Source organism: Triticum dicoccoides, chromosome 4B, assembly GCF_002162155.2.
Source record: "Triticum dicoccoides isolate Atlit2015 ecotype Zavitan chromosome 4B, WEW_v2.0, whole genome shotgun sequence".
Classification (NCBI taxonomy): Eukaryota; Viridiplantae; Streptophyta; class Magnoliopsida; order Poales; family Poaceae; genus Triticum; species Triticum dicoccoides.
This window is the reverse complement of record NC_041387.1, coordinates 144,144,620-144,150,153: the sequence shown is the minus strand read 5'-3', so window position 1 is coordinate 144,150,153 and position 5,534 is coordinate 144,144,620.

The following is a 5,534-nucleotide window of genomic DNA, read 5'->3' as shown; positions in this document are numbered from 1 at the left end:
TTACATGACGCAAAAATATATTTTGTGCCACATTAGTAGATGCATGGACATCACAACAGGCATGCTGACTGGATAAACATTTGAACCTAGCTATTATGACGAAAATTTTGTATTGACAACAATTTTAGATAGCAGGAGATGCCTAGCCTGCTCTGCCTCTGCTAGCTTATTTCTGGCTTCTTCCATCTCTTCTTTGGCTTGGGTGAAGAGAGCATTTGATTTCTCTTTTCGTTTCTTCAGGAACTCAACTACATTCTCAAGGGCTGCTGCACGCTTTCTTTCAGCCTTTACTAGAGCCACGAGGACACGAACAACTGACGACTCCACCTGGCTTGTGTGTAATCCAACATCATCTAGGAATTTGCACCTTGTTTCTAATCCATCATCATTAGGGAACTGGCACCTTGTGTGTAATCCAGCCTCATTTTGGAAACATGATCTCGAGGTTGACCATACTTCCCTCCTCGCAGGAACTGCATCCTGACATGAAGTTACTTCTTTTTTAGATAATACTCAGAGCAACCCAGATCCATTTAGTAGAAGCCAGATAAACAGAACTCAGAGAAGTGAATTCAAAAGGAAGAATAAAAATAAAAACAGACTGCAAGGTGAGAACACCCACTTCCTACATCAAGCTAAAAACGAAAGCATTAGGACGATTAAGACTCTTCTTATTACACATCAAAAAACACGAGGCTTAAGAGAAACAGAAACTACAACATATAAACATCGAAGAACACGAGGCTAAACGAAAGTAATTGAAAGGGTGTTACTTACCAAAGCTCATTTTACAGGTTTGATGCAGCTCCCCTTTAACTTGCCATGCTCCTTGAAGATGTCCCCGATATCCCGTGTTTGGTCTTCATTGCTCCTCTGCATGTTCACACTCGTGGTTTTAAAATCTCAACATGGCAAGAAAATATACTACTAGTAATACTCGCATCTTGTGGGCAACATAAAGCACTCGTCTGCCATGTTAGAGCATCTCCAACAGAATCGCAATGCATGATGCTTAAAAAAATGTTTACAGTTCTGAGATCAAGAAGTAGAGACTAGAGAGTAGAGGATAGTTCTCAGCATAGATAGATAAAAAAATAGATAATTCAACTACTCCTCGTCGTCCGACTCCTCCTCGGTGATGTCCTCCTCCAACGTCTGATTGTAGGCGTGAAGATACTGATCGTCGTTGGATTCCCAGGGCGACGCTGCTGCTAGCCTCATGTTGAATTGAGCGTCCGCTTTTCTCCTATGCTTGTCCTCGCGATAGGCGGCTCGCTCCGCCCTCCTCTTATCCCTCTCTGCCCTCCTTTGTGCGTAGAACTCGTGCTCGTTGATGATGTCCCACGGGAAGTGTCAGCGCCATAGCACCATGGCTTCCTCGTCCATCTCGGCGATGACGAGACGGTGCTCCCGCCTCTGGTTGTCGCGACGATCCTCGTCGGTGATAAGCTGCGGCAGAGGCGCGAGCTCCTGCGACCGCTCCCGCGTCGGCACGTTGGGGAAGTTCAATGTTCTATGAGGCCATCGGAGGCGCCACGCCACCGTGTCATACACGCGGGCGGCCTTGTTGGCGGTGTCGAAATTGCTGAGGCCGAGGCGCATCCCGCGGAACCGGATCTCGGCGGTATCCCCAAGTTTCCCGGCGATGCGGCAGCATGGTGGCGCGGCAGCGGCGAGGCGAGAAAGAGCGGGGAGAGAGTAGTGGTGAGGCAGAGAGAAGGGAGAGAGCGGTGGCAAGGCACAGAGTGGTGGGAGGGCGTTGGATTTTATAAAGCGCGCCGGACGCCGGGAGCCAAAACTAGCGCACGCTCGACCGCTTTCACTACAAAAAAAACTACACTTCCGTGATGATACATGTTTGTCATAGTAGGTCGCGTTTTTTGTCATGCATGTACATCCATGACAAATTTATGACAGAATCAAGATATTGATACCTGTGCTGTCGTAGAAGTGTTCCATGACATTACCAAAACTATCATCACGGAAGTGTCCACTTCCATGATGATAAATCGCGCGTCACAGAAGTGCTTTCGTCAAGGGTGACCGACACGTGGCATCCACCGTAACGGAACGCTGTTAAGCTATTGGGTCGGGTTTTGGATCCGATAACCCATTAACAGCCCCTACCAATGGGGATTTTCCACGTGTAAAATCATCATTGGCTGGAGGAAACACGTGTCGGCTCATCGATGGGACAGATGTCATGCACTCATTGGACAGAAGGCGCCTATGATACGTCGACACGTGGCACGGCCCAACAGAGGCCCATTGTTGTGAAAAGGCCAACCCATTTGACTTGGTCAAAAGGTGGCGGCCCGGCCCATGGAAAGCCTGTTAACAGCCTGTTTGCATATAGCCCATTTACAGCCCGCTAACCCAAGGCCCATTACGCCCTATTCGAATTAGGCCCAGTAGTGTCATCTGGGCCATCCAATATGATTCCATCCCGTTTTCACTTTTGGCCCATGTATGGCCCATGATGTCTTTCGGCCCATATGAGGCCCTATGTAACTCTTGGCCTATTAACGGCCTGTGGTGAAACTGGCCCGTAATGAACAGTGTATCACTTTACACCCATTAACGGCCCGTGGTGAAACTGGCCCGTATAGAACAGTGTATCACTTTATACCCATTAACGGTCCGTTATTCCGCTGGGCCGTTTCCAGCCCATGTTATCTTTCGGCCTTCTTAGAGCCCATTTATTCTTGGGCTCATTTCCAGCATTCGTTTACTTACGGCCTGTTACTGTCATTTTCTGCTTGTGGGCCAAATTCAGCCCGTGGTTACAGTCGGCCCGTTTCTGGTCCATTAAACGTTGGGCCATTTTCATAGCATCATCAAATACGGCCTATTAACGATGGCCCGTTATGGTCGGCCCATGAACGGACGATTCCAACTCTAGCCCGTTTACAGCCAAAATGCGGTCTGTTTGGCCAATCGATCATACGGCCCGTATAAGGCCCATTGATGATACGACCCGTAGAAGGCCCATTGTTTCTACAGCCCGTAGAAGGCCCATTGTTTCTACAGCCCGTAGAAGGCCCACTGTTTATACGGCCCATAGAAGGCCCACTGTTTCTACGGCCCGTAGGTCCAGTGTCACTACAATAAATATTAGCCCATGGTTATTGTGGCCTAGTTTAAAAAAATAGGTTATTGCAGCCACTAGAAAACCGCAGAAAAAGAACTGCACTAACTACAAGCAAAAAAATAAACAAGACAACAAGGAAATAAATAAGCAAGCAACTTACACTAGGCTATCACGACTATTACACATATTACATCCACTGGGCATCAAAGTTCGCCACCAGTGCAAATATAGGGAACACAACAACATATAAACACCGCAACAAAACAAGTCCAAAACTGAAACCACTTCAGAAGAGCTCAAGAATCAATATCCTGGGTACCCATATGCTGGCAAGATGCTTAGCAAGCTTATTAAAATTTTCTTGTTTGGCGCTTAAGTCATCCAGCGCTTGCTGTTGCACCAGAAAGTATGCATCTGAATTCTGCAGGGACTTCCTCAGTCCTTCGGCTTCCTATCGCATAACATCTGATCGATGTCCTCCAACTTGAAGTTGAGACTCAAGAAGCCGAACTGATTCAGGCAACGAGTTTGAAGAGCTGGTACCAGCAGTGGTAGCCAGTAACTCGAACACTACATCAAGATATGACTTTAGGGTTGTCTCAGTGTCCTCAATATAGGTTTTATCAGCTTTCTTGGAGACCAACAGGGATGTCTCACTATCTTGAACCTTATCTACATTACTTCCTTTTCCATTGCATAACAGGGTACTCTTCTCCAATATTTTATCCGCGTTCTAAAAGAGAAACAAACAAACACATCTCAGGTTTACAATGTAGTATATGAAACTCATTTTGGTAAACCAGTTCAGTAGTAAGGTGGACAGGATAACAACATGAAACAAACATATATCTATGTAGTATGGTCACTGTATGGTCTATATCATTCTAGTTTATGTTGCCAAATCAAGATAGATATAATTCGAATCATATCTATTTAAGACAAAGCAGCATAGACAGAATATAAGTGTGGGAAACTACACAGCAATAACAACACTTGTAATGTGCATGGCATGAGAACATAACTGTTTATTCAATTGAAACTAAAATCAACATAAAGCAAGTTACAACAGCAAACAACCAAACACGTTGAAGAAACAGGTTTAAAACATACCTGTTGCACCATTGGAGTTTCAATTGGATCCTTCAAATTTGAAATTGGTTGGTATCAGTAAATACAGTGATGTAAGAGCAAAGTAGTATGAACCATAGCTACGGAACCTGACCTGAGAACAATTCTTCTTCTGCTTTAAGCGTTGACTTCGGGTTTGGAGTGGTGGTCCTCGTGATTTGGGCACTGCAGTTGCCTTACTAACTGCTCGTGTTTGGGTGCTCTGTGGTGGAGACGGTGTTGTGTCAACGGGAACTGGGTGTCTATCTGCTGGGGTTGGGGTTAGAAGGGGTGTAGCTGGTTCTTTGTCCAACTGGGTAGGGGTACAATCTGCATGAGTGTGGGTTATGTGTGGTGGGGCTGGTTCTTGGGCAAGTACAACCGTGGTTCTATCTGCATCAACATGTAGCATGATCTTTTTTGAAGACCGTGTTTTTACTCCCACAGATACTGCCATCACGCCCTCCAATTGAAATGGCTGATAAACAAGAAAAGTAATTGAATGTACAGACATTGTAAGATAGACATGTGCAATGGATAGTAGGGAAGAAAAAAGGGCATGAAATAATTCACATTTAAGTTGTCTAAGCAAACAGAATAGCAGGACATAATTTCACATATATGATGGCTAATTAAATAGGATAGCATGACACAATTTCACATGTATGATGGCTAACTAAACAGGATAGAATGACATACTTCAAAATATGATGACTATGTAAGCAGGATGACATGATATAACTATACGATGTGTCTATTAAAGTGGTTGGCATGCCATAAATCACAAACATGCCGTCGATGGAAACATGATGGCATGATATAATTCACGGATAGAATGACGTAATTTAAAATATGATGACTATGTAAACAGGATGAGATGATATAACTATATTATGTCTTTAGAAAATGGGTTGGCATGCCATAATTCAGATACATGCTGTCTATGTAAACATCATGGCATGACATAATTCAAATATATGATTTATATACTAAGGAAGTGAGCAGAGGGTAATCGCATATATGATGTGTCAACTAAGGAGATGGCATTCAATATTGTGTATATGATGTAAAAACTAAGCATTGCAATACAACATATGCATTATATGAGTAATATAACCCTGCCAAGTTTGAGCATACACCTTAGGGGGATAATAGGACTGGTCATCTGCCTCTGAATCCTCCTCTGAAGAGCTATCTATAACCAGCTAGATATGTGCTTCAGCAGGTAGCATTGTTTGCTCTAAAGACCTTGTTTTCACTCCAGATTTCTCCATCACCAATTCAAATGGCTGATGCACAGGAAGAGCAGTTGAATATACAAACATTGTCGACAAAA